A 16,437-nucleotide genomic window follows, 5' to 3' on the forward strand; every position below is an offset into this window, starting at 1 on the left:
TACAATTCTAGGTAATTGCACAACGCCTCTTTAAGATCTACTATGTTCGTATTACATGTAATATTAGTTTTTTAACAGAGGTACGGTTTTGAAGTTTCCTAACAGACTTGTCACAGCAATCTAAATTTAAGGACGCTAACGGGACACGTTACTTGTAGCGCCCACAAAAGGAGAAAAACTATTAAAGCTGCGCGGGTTTGATTTCGTATTTTTTTCTAACATAAACGCTGCGTAATCAGTGCGACCTTTTCCTTTAATATCATCCAATGATTCATCTGCGCAAGTAAAATCTGTCAAAAAAGGTTTCTTTCATTTCATCTTAATGTGACAGTATTGCATAATGGGAGTTTAAACTAAATGAAGGACAGACCCCATTATCTCAAGACATTAAGGAATATATATTCACATTCTTCGAACAAACTTTGTTTTCGTGCTAATTCGCAGTCACTTCATTTCGGCGTTTTCAAATCATTCGACTTTTCCACTGCGAGTTTTGTTTACTTTGGAGAATTTATTTTTCGCACATTTTCAATTGGCAACAAAGGATACGCCAGGTTACAGTAACTAAAGATTCATCAAAATTCAAATTCAAACTTCACAATGTCCAACGTCATAATCGAAGACCAAAAAAAAACTAATCTGTTATTGTTTCTGGTACTGACTGATTCTAACATTGTAATATTATTGTGTGTTGATCTCATTTTAACATATCTATTGTTGAAATTACAGACAACATAGGATAAGGCACAAGTTATTACTACTTTACCAACCGTACCCTTCTCTCATAATATATATATTAGTCCGGTTTATATTTGAATTTTGCAACCGGTAATGGCGCGCTGAAACGGTAAACAAAAATGGACGACTGCCCACGAAAAGCACACGTCATCCTGTGTGTGCAGAGAAAATCAATTTGTTTTTTTTTTTTAATTTCCAGCTGAAAACTTTTTTCTGTTGAATTGACTGATTGTTGTTTTTTTTTTTTCAAAATTTGTTTCAATCAGTCGATCAAACACTTTTACCGATTTTTCGGTAAGCCTCGATTTGAGATCACAAAACTGAAATAGGAACCGGACCAGACGCTCGTTCAGCGGCGACACAAAAAGGAGGATCTGGTCAAACAAGAGCTCTTTGTACATGCTAATAGACACTATTAAAACATAATAAAATGCTTATTTGGTGACAGAATTATGTACCGGCTATGTGGATTTTATTTGCATATTTCGTCACAATTTACAAGCAACACAGCAATGTACCACTCAACAGACACAACTTAGGTTAGGCCTCAAGTATATACACTTTATATCAACTTAGTAGTGTTCAACTACACCTAAGAAGAAGTGATATATAGGCATACAAAGTTTACATAGTTTAAACAGCGCTCGCAAGAAATTTTGTCGTTTTTGTTATTTTTCCTACACATGTTTATATAAATATGCATGCTCCACATAAAACTCAACACTTTGTGACTTCAAAATGGCAATATTATAAAGGCGATAACATCTCATATAAAATGACGGTTTTTAAAAAACCTAAACCATGTTAAATACAAATATAGCATGAGACGTCATCCAATGATGACGTACAAAGTAATGTCATGGTCACACCCTAATAAATGGGACTCCATATCTTTCAACATATAATTTGACACTCTAAAAATGACCATTCCAATGAAAATATAATTTGACACTCTAAAAATGACCATTCCAGTAAAAATATAAGTTGACACTCTAAAAATAACCATTCCAATAAAAATATAATTTGAACACTCTAAAAATGACCATTCCCAGTAAAATATAATTTGACACTCTAAAAATGACCATTAAATAAAAAATATAATTTGACACTCTAAAAATGACCATTCCAGTGAAAATGTAATTGACACTCTCTATAATGACCATTCCAATAAAAATGTAATTTGACACTCTAAAAATGACCATTCCAAGTAAAAATATAATTTGACACTCTAAAAATTGACCATTCCAGTGAAAATGTAATATGACACTCTAAAAAATGACCATTCCAGTGAAAATATAATTTGACACTCTAAAATGACCATTCCAAATAAAAATATAAATTTGACACTCTAAAAATGACCATTCCAGTGAAAATATAATTTGACACTCTTAAAATGACCATTCAATAAAAATGTAATTTGACACTCTAAAAATTACCATTCCAATAAAAATGTAATTTGACACTCTAAAAAATACCATTCCACACTTAAAAAATTGAAAATTCCAGTGAAAATATAATGACACTCTAAAAATGACCATTCCAGTGAAAATATAATTTGACACTCTAAAAATGACCATTCAATAAAAATAATAATTTGACACTCTAAAAATGACCATTCCAATAAAAATTAAAATTTGACACTCTAGAAAAATGACCATTCCAATGAAAAATATAATTTGACACTCTAAAAATGACCATTCCAATAAAAATATAATTTGACACTCTAAAAAATGACCATTCCAATAAAAATAATTTGACACTCTAAAAAATGACCATTCCAAAAAAAATATAATTTGACACTCTAAAAATGACCATTCAATAAAAATATAATTTGACACTCTAAAAATGACCATTCCAATGAAAATATTATTTGACACTCTAAAAATGACCATTCCAGTAAAAAATATGACACTCTAAAAAATGACCACTCAGTAAAAAAATAATTTGACACTAAAAATAACCATAACTTTTCTCTTTCCAAAGAGGGAACAAAAGGGAGAAAAAACAAAAAATTACAAAATGTTACCCCTATCGTTGGGATTTGTCAAAATCACGCCAGAATTCCGCAAATATTCTATATATAAGCATATTTTCTCAATATATGTTGTGTTTATGTAGTCATATACAAAACACGGACGGTCATTCATCACGTCTATGAAAAGAAAGTCCATCCGTTAAATTGTCTATGACTTCATAAACGCAATAATATTATTGCTTATAATTTTATTTACATAATTCATTGAGCTAATAATTTGGCATAAATATCCACACTTAATGTACTTACTTTTACAATAAAACAAATTGAGTTGTAGCGGATAGACATATTATCCAATGGTTCAGTTTAGCAAATGGCTGTGTCGCGAAAACATTCTTTATAATACCTAAAGATGCTCTACCGCTGACAATTGTTTTTTTTTCACTATCAAAACAGGAGTAGACGATTTAGTATTTTTCTTCAGTTACAAAAGTTACTTACTTTACACCATTACCACCATTGAAATGTTTGAGCTTCTAATTTTAACTTGAAGTTGAAAATGTAAAAATAATTAATTGCATCCCGAAAAAAATCCGTGGCACTATATCCTATATGGAACGAAGTACTGATTGCGCATGCACTAAAGGCAAAACAAATTATCTTAGATTTTTTGTGTGAATTAGACATATATATATACAAGATTAATGTTCTAATGATGAATGCTATTTATGTTCTGTCGGCGGTGGAGCATCTTTAACGTACAATCCTTCAGTCTATGAAAAATAACCTTGAAGAATAAAGTAATAGAAAAGATCTTAACATAATACATGAAATATAATAAATTAATAATGAATTATACAGTCAACCGAAGATGACGTATAAATAGAGGTTACACAACGAGTGGTTGTTGGATATGGAATTTATTCCACACGAGTAAGTTATTTTTTTTAAAGTTACAAAAGACAAGAGCTTGAGCGAGTGCCTTTTGTAACTTTTAGAAAATAACTTACGAGTGTGGAATATATTCCATATCCAACAACCACGAGTCGTGTAACCTGTTTCTACCACAATTATATCCGCTTTTAGCCGATAGAAAAACGACGAGGATAAGTACGCTATCTAACAGCAGTTTTTGGCGTCAAGCGGCGATCACAGCATAACATGACGTCACTCGATTATTGATGACGTTGACAAATGATGGCACGACACTCAGAAAGACGTAGTTCGGTCAAAGTTCACCGTGTCAGCCAATCAGAATGCGTACAGAGTTTATACCACATATGGTATGAACAAATTGTTAATCAACAGCTGCATCGTTTATTTGATACCCTGAGAGTTGAATAACACTGACTATTGTGGTATAAACCAAGACACATTTAAAGCTAACAATCTCAATTGGAAAAGTATCAAATTGAGATTTAAAAACAAAAAATAGACTTGTATTTCAAGAATCGTGTATGAGAAACTCCCCTGTCAAAAACAGCCATTAATGTTTTTTTCGCTATACCAGTATTCTGATGTGCTCACTGACACCTATATAAAGCGCGTGAATCGACACAGGTGCGCTCAGTCTATGCATGTATATATATACACCTAGCAGTTGTCCACTGTGTATCACCTACTAATACCTAAATGATACCCTTACCTGTAAAGCTGTGTAGGGCTTGTTTTAGAAAGAAAGTAATGCCACCTTCTCTATGCTGCCCTTTAGATGTTTCTCAAAATAAAAACGAAAAGACATACAAATAATAATCCGTCCACATACATGTATGGTACATATGTACTCGATGCACTCGACTGCCCCGAACGAGTGACTCGTCCATATATAAACTACCAAGGGCACACACGTGTACAGGTACGTATAAAACCTAGTGTAAATTGAAGTCTTATTATATTGTTTTGGGCATGTTTTGGGATTTAGCTGACAATAGTTCTTCAATGATATCTTGGCAAAAGAGTGCAGTGCTTGTTTTCAGTTTAACAAGGCTATCTGTAATATGTGTAGAATGACGCACGTGTGCCAGGTCCATTGCTTTATATAGGGGATTGGTCAGTGAAGGGTAACTCAGCAGATCAACAGAGCAAATTAAAAATGGCTAACTTCTTTGGTTGTCGCAGAAACGTATTTTGAAAAGAAAATCGTTTCTATCTCAAATCCATGCTTTTAACATGCGTTGCCAACTTGAAGCTTAATATATCAACCAATTATCAATCAGATTAATATAATAGCCAATGAGAGAGCTTGATATATTTGGGTCCTACACAGGTGAACTATTAGTGGCAGCATGAAGTAAGTACACAACGATGATTAATAATCGAGCAATACGAAAGGTAACTACATTGTATCGATAACAACAGTATGTTATATTGTAAAGCATGCAGTTGTGCAAAACAAATTCGTAAATTGAAGATATTATAAAGATGAGATTTATACGATGAAGGTTTATTAAAACTGAGCCATTTTGAATACAATGTATTATGAAGTTACCCCATTGATGACTTGCACAAAAATGGAATGGTCACATAATAATAATTCAAACTTCATATTCAATCAACACTGGAGTCTGTAAAGATAAACCAATTAAGTGACTCACTATGATGAGGGCGACAGGACAATATGGCGGCATTCGATGAATTTTCGCAAACTATTTGACGTGAAATTTTGTTGTAATTATGCGATAAAAAAATTTGTGCTAATTTCATATGAGATTTTATGAAACTCGCCAAGGTTCGCAAAAATAAAAATTAAAAAAGACTCGTTTCATAAAATCCCAAATGAAATAAACACTTATTTAAAATCCTGTATCTCAACTTTTAAAAAGGTTACCAGCACCTGCTTTCGTTGTAATTCCAAGGTTTCTAGTTTTGGTTTGTTCCAGAAACACAACATTTCTTTTTAGCTGTAGACAACATTCTGTGAATCTCCATACATATAGAAAGGGGTTGACAAAACTGTTTAAAAGGTGTTATGTAGCTCGCAACAAGGTTAAAATAGTCTAAATGTAGAGAGAGGTAGGGAAATACCAGAATTATAAAACGATGGCAAAGTAAAGGAGAATGTCAATATGCGTAAATCAGAGTGAAGTAAGTTATAAGCATACAGTTAAATTACGGAATTTAAATCCTGGTGTGAACGTATATGTATTAGTGCATGTAATCATATATTTATTTAATAAAACAATTACAAAAAATATTTCATTATAGTTTTATAAGTAAAATACAATTAAGCATAACAGTTTAACACATTATTCTAGTTTGGACAAAGCAAGTTATGGACAGAAATGTTTGCATTTATAAACGACCATTTAGTTGCAAATATCGTTCCATTTAAGGACAATGTCATATATATCTTTGCACAATGGTTACACTTTTTTTAAAATTTTTAATGATGACACTTTTTTAATTGTCACAATGTCAAATTATTATTCAACTACACACAGCTACATCATTTCTTTTTCTAATGACATACAGTCCAACCCACTTAATATACATTATCGGATATCACAAATATCCGTTTTATAAGAATAGAATTCAAATCCTTTTAAATTGCATTCTTATATTCTTGTAATTATTCCCCATTTAGTAAATAGTCACGATTTGTAAACGACGTTCGCCGTTTCAACAATCTCTCCCAGAGTTTGTTGCTGTCCCCAGATGAATGTGAAGATTACTGCAGTACAGTTCTGTAGAATTTTAAATTAATCGCCCAGCAATTTGATGATAATGATATATTATCCATGCAGCAATTATAAAATATTGTCCACTGAAATAATTAATGTTAGAAAACTGACATCGGACAGCCAGTAATTATTTCCAGTTAAGCAGCAATTGTTCCAGAACAGTACTGTACAATTTTAGGTAGTTACACAGCGTCACTTTAACTCTACTATGTTCGTATTACATGTAATTATTTTTTTTAACAGAGGTACGTTTTGAAGTTTCTTAACAGACGTGTCTCAGCAATCTAATTTAAGACGCTAACGACACGTAGCGCCCACAAAGGAGAATAACAATTAAAGATGCGCGGGTTGATTCGTATTTTTTCTAACATATAAACGCTGCGTAATCAGTGCGACCTTCATATCATCTAATGATTCATTTGCGCAAGTAAAATCTGTCAAAAAAGGTTTTCTTTCATTTCATCTTAATTGGCAGTATTGCAGAGTTAAACTAAATGAAGGACAGAACCATATCTCAAGACATTTAGAAATATATATCACATTCTTCGAACAAACTTGTTTTCGCGCTAATTCGTGGTCACTTCATTTCGCGTTTTCAAATCATACGACTTTTTCACTGCGAGTTTGTTTACTTTGGATTTTATTTTCGCAAATTTGAATTGGCAACAAAAATACGCCAGGTTACAGTAACTAAAGTTTCATCAAAATTAAAATTCAACCTCAAAATGTCCAATGTCATAATCGAAGACCAAAACTAATCTGTTATTGTTTCTGGTACTGACTGATTCTACATTGTAATATTATTGTGTGTTGATCTTCATTTAAACATATCTATTGTTGAAATTACAGACAACATAGGATAAGGCACAAGTTATAGGAGATTTCAGAAAAGATGGCGATGACGTCACACAAAGGAACATCCGGGCGCTCAAAGGTACAACTCCGTATATCTGTACACATAAGCATGGTGGGAACACAGCCGCTTGCGATGTTTATTTACATTTGATAGTAATAAATAATACGGCTATCCGAGAACTATTGCGTTATTTTAATTTCAAAAAGTGTAAATAAAAATATTTAACAATAATATATATAATATAAACATATGGTATTCATATATCGTACCCTGTTTATACTCCATTTTCGACCGCCACGTGAGAAAAACACGGTCGCCATTACGTATAAAACATTGACAGATATATTGCGAGTATCAACTTGAAATTACAAATTAAATTCAAAGTTCCTAAAAATATCATACAGACATTTTGATAAGCGATTACTGTTTTCCAACTTTTACTTGGTAAAACACCTACGATGTGTGATTATGACCAAATTAAAATTTGCTTTCGTAGGTCACCCCAAGCGCACGGCATCCATTACGTACAGTACTGCCGAGATACCGAATTTCGTCCTTTTTCAGAGTCACAGAATTACGTATTCTGGATAACTTTTTCGTCAGAAGTTTTGGAATTTAGTTTTATGACATATAAATGAGTCGGTTTATAGTTACTTTTTATCATTTTTTTAAACAAAACTTTGAGTTATTTAGGATTCTCGAAGCCGCGCGCAATGTGTCCTGGTCGACATTTACAGTAGGCCTATTACGATCTGTATTCACTATTCATAAATCTAAATGAAGTCTATCTAACATGTATTCAAATTATTCAAAAATAACATCACTTAAATTTGAGACTTCACAAAACAGTCCATGGAATAAAAGCGACTAAAAAAAATAAACTCTACAGCACGAAAACTGAACGATTTCACCATTTTATTTTTCGAGATATTGGCAGCCATACGTGTACGCACACATGTAGATCTGCATGTACGTGTATAATACATTGCTTACAACATTCATTTAAAACAAGACATACAGGGTAAAGAACGAAATATATATCTTTTACAAGTACTCGAGATACGTGTCGGTAATTACGTATTAATATTATCAATTTCCCCAACTATGGGCTGTGGCTTGAGGTGATCTACTAGCGAAGCCATACACGAGCGACCGTGGTCTGGCAAGGTGGATCATATTATATTTCGTTATATCAAATAGTGTTATGAACGGCTTTTTCATGTATAACAGAAACATGACACTTTAAAATCAATTATCTATCCATAACTTTTTCACAACATGGATTTCTACGTGTTAACTAAAAACGGGTACGTGTGACGGCCCGGCACCGCTTCGCAAGCTGGCTACATGATCAACACTAAATCTACACAAATGTATCATATCAAGTTCAGCATAAACAATTGTAAATATAAAAATATAAATGTCTATAACCTCCGAAACAATAAGAAACCATTTTTAAATCAGAATTTGCAAGTATGAAAGTGTATACTTTTGTCAACGTATCGATTGTGTAGCAGGGATGTACGTATCTGCTATTGTTTTAATTAGTCGCCATACTGCGTTTGTACCTTTGTGGACCCGGATGTTAACTTTCTGTGACGTCACGCCATCTTGTCTGAAATCTCCTATTACTACTTACCAACGCCTTCTCCTCATATTATATATATCTAGTCCGGTTCATGTTTGAATTTTGCAACCGGAAGTGTGGGCGCGCTGAAACGGTAAACAAAAATGGACGGCTGCCCACGAAAAGCACACATCATCCTTTGTGTGCAGAGAAAATTAATTTGTAATTTCCAGCTGAAAACTTTTTTCTGTTGAATTGACTGATTGTTGGTTTTTTTCAAAATTTGTTTCAATCAGTCGATCAAACACTTTACCGATTTTTCCGTAAGCCTCGATTTGAGATCACAAAACTGAAATAGGAACCGGACCAGTCGCTCGTTCAGAAAAAGGAGGATCTGGTCAAACAAGGGCTTTGTACATGCTATAGACACTATTAAAACATAATAAAATGCTTATTTGGTGACAGAATTATGTACCGGCTATGTGGATTTTATTTGCATATTTCGTCACAATTTACAAGCAACACAGCAATGTACCACTCAACAGACACAACTTAGGTTAGGCCTCAAGTATATACACTTTATATCAACTTAGTAGTGTTCAACTACACCTAAGAAGAAGTGATATATAGGCATACAAAGTTTACATAGTTTAAACAGCGCTCGCAAGAAATTTTGTCGTTTTTGTTATTTTTCCTACACATGTTTATATAAATATGCATGCTCCACATAAAAACTCAACACTTTGTGACTTCAAAATGGCAATATTATAAAGGCGATAACATCTCATATAAAATGACGGTTTTTAAAAAACCTAAACCATGTTAAATACAAATATAGCATGAGACGTCATCCAATGATGACGTACAAAGTAATGTCATGGTCACACCCTAATAAATGGGACTCCATATCTTTCAACATATAATTTGACACTCTAAAAATGACCATTCCAGTGAAAATATAATTTGACACTCTAAAAATGACCATTCCAATAAAAATATAATTTGACACTCTAAAAATAACCATTCCAATAAAAAATATAATTTGACACTCTAAAAAATGACCATTCCAGTGAAAATATAATTTGACACTCTAAAAATGACCATTTAAATAAAAATATAATTTGACACTCTAAAAATGACCATTCCAGTGAAAATGTAATTTGACACTCTTATAATGACCATTCCAATAAAAATGTAATTTGACACTCTAAAAATGACCATTCCAATAAAAATATAATTTGACACTCTAAAATTGACCATTCCAGTGAAAATGTAATATGACACTCTAAAAATGACCATTCCAGTGAAAATATAATTTGACACTCTAAAAATGACCATTCCAATAAAAATATAATTTGACACTCTAAAAATGACCATTCCAGTGAAAATATAATTTGACACTCTTAAAATGACCATTCCAATAAAAATGTAATTTGACACTCTAAAAATTACCATTCCAATAAAAATGTAATTTGACACTCTAAAAATTACCATTCCAATAAAAATATAATTTGACACTCTAAAAATTGACCATTCCAGTGAAAATATAATATGACACTCTAAAAATGACCATTCCAGTGAAAATATAATTTGACACTCTAAAAATGACCATTCCAATAAAAATATAATTTGACACTCTAAAAATGACCATTCCAATAAAAAATATAATTTGACACTCTAAAAATGACCATTCCAGTGAAAATATAATTTGACACTCTTAAAATGACCATTCCAATAAAAATGTAATTTGACACTCTAAAAATTACCATTCCAATAAAAATATAATTTGACACTCTTAAAATGACCATTCCAAAAAAAATATAATTTGACACTCTTAAAATGACCATTCCAATAAAAATATAATTTGACACTCTAAAAATGACCATTCCAGTGAAAATATTATCTGACACTCTAAAAATGACCATTCCAGTAAAAATATTATCTGACACTCTAAAAATGACCATTCCAGTAAAAATATAATTTGACACTCTAAAAAATTGACAACCATAACTTTTCTCTTTCCAAAGAGGGAACAAAAGGGAAAAAAAACAAAACAGATAACAGAATGTTATCCCTATCGTGGGGATTTGTCAAAATCACGCCAGAATTTTGCAAATATTCTATATAAAAGCATATTTTCTCAATATTATGTTGTGTTTATGTAGTCATACACAAAACACGGGCGGACATTTATCACGTCTATGAAAAGAAAGTCCATCCGTTAAATTGTCTATGACTTCATAAACGCAATAATATTATTGCTTATAATTTAATTTACATAATTCATTGAGCTAATAATTTGGCATAAATGTCCACACCTAACTTACTTACTTTTACAATAAAACAAATTGAGTTGTAGCGGATAGATATATTATCCAATGGTTCAGTTTAGCAAATGGCTGTGTCGCGAAAACATTCTTTATTATACCTAAAGATGCTCTACCGCTGACAATTGGTATTTTTTCACTATCAAAAACAGGAGCAGACGATTTAGTAATTTTCTTCAGTTACAAAAGTTACTTACTTTACACCATTACCACAAATTATTTTATATTATTTTTGTGTGAATTAGACATATATATACAAGATTAAACACCAATTATTGTTCTAATGATGAATGCTATTTACACGTATGTTCTGTCGGCGGTGGTGCATCTTTAACGTACAATCCTTCAGTCTATGAAAAATAACCTTGAAGAATAAAATAATAGAAAAGAGCGTAACATAGGATATAAAATATAATAAATTATACAGTCAACCGAAGATGACGTATAAACCAAGATACATTTAAAGCTAACAATCTCAATTGAAAAAGTATTTAGTTGAGATTTAAAAAAAAAAAAAATAGACTTGTATTTCAAGAATCGTTTATGAGACATTCCCTTGTCAAAAACAGCCATTTTTGTTTTTTCTCCATACCAGTATTCTGATGCGCTCACTGACACCTATATAAGGCGCGTGAATCGACACGTGTGCACTCAGTCTATGCATGTACATATATATATATATACACCTAGCAGTTGTCCACTGTGTATCACCTACTAATACGTAAATGAAACCCTTACCTGCAAGAATGTAATGCCACCTTCTCTATGCTGCCCTTTAGATGTTTCTCAAAATAAAAACGAAAAGACATACATATAATAATCTGTCCACATACATGTATGGTACACATGTACTCGATGCTTTTAACATGCGTTGCCAGCTGAAGCTCAATGTATCAACCAATCAGCAATCAGATTAATATAATAGCTCAACCAATCAGCAATCAGATTAATATATAATAGCCAATGAGACAGCTTGATATATTTGGGTCCTAAACAGGTGAACTATTAGTGGCCACATAAAGTATGTACACAACGATGATTTATAATTGAGCAATACGAATGGTATTTACATTGTATCAGTTACAACAGTATGTTATATTGTATAGCATGCAGTTGTGCAAAACAAATTCGTAATTGAAGATATTATAAAGAGAAGATTTTATATACGATGAAGGTTTACTAAAACTGAGCCATTTTAAATACAATGTATTATGAAGTAACCCCATTGATGACGTACACAAAATTGGAATGGTCACATAATAATAATAATTGGACTTCATATTCAATCAACACTGGAGTCTGTACAGATAAAACAATTAAGTGACTCACTATGATGAGGACGACAAGACAAAATGGCGGCATTCGATGAATTTTCGCAAACTATTTGACGTGAAATTTTGTTGTAATTATGCGATAAAAAAAATTGTGCTAATTTCATATGAGATTTTATGAAACTCGCCAAGAATCGCAAAAATGAAAAATAAAAAGGCTCGTTTTCATAAATTCCCAAATGAAATAAACACTTATTAAAGATTCTGAATCTCAGCTTTTAAGAAGCTTACCAGCACCTGCTTTCGTTGTAATTCCAAGGTTTCTAGTTTTGGTTTGTTCCAGAAACATAACATTTTTTTTAGTTGTAGATAACATTCTGTGAATCTCCATACATATAGAAAGGGGTTGACAAAACTGTTTAAAAGTGTTATGTAGCTCGCAACAAGGTTAAAATAGTCTAAATGTAGAGAGAGGTGGGGAAATACCAGAATTATGAAACGGTGGCAAAGTAAAGGAAAATGCATACAAAAATGTATTAGACCTATGGATAAAATTTTAACAGTTGTTTTGAAAAAGCCTTTTGGTCTTATTCCAGGTGTGATATGCATATTACTCATTTTCTTCGTCTTAACGAAAGTAGCGAAGAAGGCAAGAATTGAGATGGAAATTACAACTATGTAGAAGCAATCATGGAAGGTACGAACTCTGAAACCTATCATATGGTTGTACCTACATGTCGTAACGTCAGTAGCAATATCAGTTGAAACCATAAGTGACGCGGCAATGGCAGTTATCCACGTGATGACTTGCCATATAGATATCACCCTTTCCGTGATATTATTTAGATAGAAATATTCAAAGTAAATACATATACATCTATCGACAGCCAGGCCGCACACGACTAGTAATGACGTCAGAGCCACAGCCAATAGCAGTACCGTTTGAATATAACAAAGCGGCATTCGTACCTTTGTAGGCAGGGTCATACTGATCATAATAGCGTAGGTAAATAATAAAATACCAGTAAGGAGGTCGCTTAAAGCTAGATTTGTCACCGGAACCTTGATGTTTGGGGAAATGCCTTTCGCATTTCGTAATGTAAAGATGGCTAATGTGTTGAGTATAATGAGAAAGATTGCAGTAATGAAACAAAACGTGCTGCTAACTCTATCTTGCAAGGCGTCGGCATTCACCTGTGTGTTATTCATGTTACACAACTTATATACTGTATAGAAAGACTACAACCTTTGTATAATTGCTTAATTCGACCAGTTTTATAGTGCCAAAATGTCACTTGGCTATAAATAAATCTGAAAAAAAAAATCAAATAATAATTCGATTATATGAATGATATTTTAAAACATTTGTATCATCTTGACTATACAAATCACCTCCTTTATCAGGCCATTTATAAAGTATCACATAGGCAACTTCACCACAATTTGACTTGTGTATAACGATCAATTGACTATACAAATCACCTACCTCCTTTATAAGGCCACTTAGAGTATCACGTAGGCAACTTGACCACAATTTGACTTGTGTATAACGATCAATTGACTATACAAATCACCTCCTTTATAAGGCCACTTATAGAGTATCACATAGGCAACTTCAACACTTTTTGAATTGTGTATATATCAATGCCATCATATTTCTTGTTCCTTTGTCGCATTTATAGACAAGTATGATAAGGTTTTTTTTATTCGCGGGAGATTTATTTTCGATATTTCCGCGGTTGAGGTGAAGAGAATGATGAGAAAGATAACATATGAAGCGGTATGAGAAATTAACAGCGCACAAACAATCCCTCCGCAAAGTGGTATCAGATAAAAAACGCAAAAAAAATCCGCAATAACAGCTATACCACACACCTAGCGATGTCAAGAACAATACCATAAATCTCCTACTTGTGGTGACCTGATTGTACTTAATGCTACTATATTTCCGACATATTTAAACATTCAATTGTTCTATAAAACGTTTCAAATTCAATATTTAGACACAAAACAACTTCATAAACACAATGAGCTAACTTTTGTGTACAACACCATAAAGCAATATCTTAATATACATGATGTAACCACCATATTGCGTACTAATTAGTACATTGTGTTAATCTTGTAGTTCAATTAAATGAATAATGTTTTAATAACATTTGAATCAACTTGTTTATACCAGACCGTGTTTATAATGGTCAGTCAACAGTGATGTAAATAAGAAAATACTTTTTTTAAGTTATGTCTAGTTGATGTAGACGTGGTCGTGATGTCTGCAAGTAACTCTTTGGTTTTATATTTCCGATCATTTGTAACAAGAGATTCTGTTTCGCAAAAGCCGGAGAATGGATCGATATATATTTAGTTGTGTGTTGGCAATGTCTCATCAAAAGAAGTGTGGCAACAGGTAAAGGAGAATTATCAGTAAACACAGTTCAAACTCATGTAGGTTTTCTTCAGTACTTGTTTACTTCTTGGTGATTTATAGAACGAATGTGAGCGAGTCTTGTATCATTTTAGATGTTTATCTGTTACTAATTGAAGAGGAAGAATGATGATTTTTTTTTCATATACATCAGTAAAAACATCCATATCCACATAATTTGCACTAACTATGTCCGTGGATATATACGCGATATATGAAGTGAAGTATGCAGGGTCACGAGTAACTACCCTTTTACAGCATCTGGTTTTTCCCGATAAATATCTCTTGTCCAATGGACACACTCCTTTGGTAATTGTGTTCTATTTGTGATGTAAGGACGGATTCAATCGAGTGCTCTTTATAGTTTCAGTTTCCCGACAATGTTAAGACTGGATACCATTTTTCTGCTTTGAAAGAATTCGGCCGCGATGCAAGATACAGCTGGATATACTACATCATCTACTTAAAAGTGTCATGGCAACGGGGGAATCCATTTTGATATTCAGCTCCTCTGACTTCACACAGACAGTTAGGTTTGCCGACAGAATCCTGTAATTAAAAAGAAGTTCAAAGATCATCATATATATACAGAATATGTAATTTGTATCTTACAATAAAGGTTAATTTTGGTGCGAGACCTAGGAAAGCCGATATAACGAGACTTTGCCGAGTCGTCTCAGCTCGTCATGTCGAGTGCCAAAATTAACATGGTATTGTAATATTGAGTATACTGTTAATCGTGCAACCACTGACTTATATCCGACATTCAAAACAAAAGCAAATTGTCAATTGTTTATTTGCTTTGGTTTTAAGCGAGACCATCCTTTGTTGAGCAGGAAAAAAATCCTTCATTAAAACTGAATGATAGTTTATTATGTCATGAGAAATATACAAGCGCCTTAATAAACAGTTCCAGTAATCAGATTTTTTTTAAAATCAGAGTATTATATTGTAAAAATGATACCTTCTATGAGCGTGACGTCACCTTTTGGTCGGATTGAATGACGTTATAATCAAAAGAAGGTTAAAGTTCGAAGTCAATTTAAAAAAAAGTTCATGTGATCGCTTTTATACTACTCTTTGTGTCGTATTTCTTTTTCGGATCCCTTTTCATGGAAGATGATACTTAAGGCTGCAGAAAAGAACAAGCGGCAGAGGTAAGGTTGATGTTTTATTTCTCGTTGTCAGGATGCAAATTGATCCCGGACCAACGTGACAATTAACCATATCCCCTCCGTTGATCCTGTCAGGTAACCATTTACACACGTGTGGCGTGTACTATTGCAGACAAATTAATCATAACGCCCTAACGCGCGTTGTTCAATTTGTCTGCAATTCAGAGAGAATTATAGGACATTAAATCCCCCAAGAAGGCAATTTGATGCTTAAATTAACAACCAGGGTCACATAAGGACGTACCAGGTTTACTGGTGGAGGAAAGCCGGAATATCCAGAGAAAAACCACCGACTAGCAGTCAGTACCTAGCAACTGCTTTAATTATAGATGTAAATACGGTACTTCCATATCCTCGGAGTCGGTAAATACATAGAAGTATCTATTTTGGATATTCTATGTTTATTCAGCAATATTTGGAAAT

The sequence above is a fragment of the Argopecten irradians genome, chromosome 15, assembly GCF_041381155.1.
Source record: "Argopecten irradians isolate NY chromosome 15, Ai_NY, whole genome shotgun sequence".
In the NCBI taxonomy this organism is placed as follows: Eukaryota; Metazoa; Mollusca; class Bivalvia; order Pectinida; family Pectinidae; genus Argopecten; species Argopecten irradians.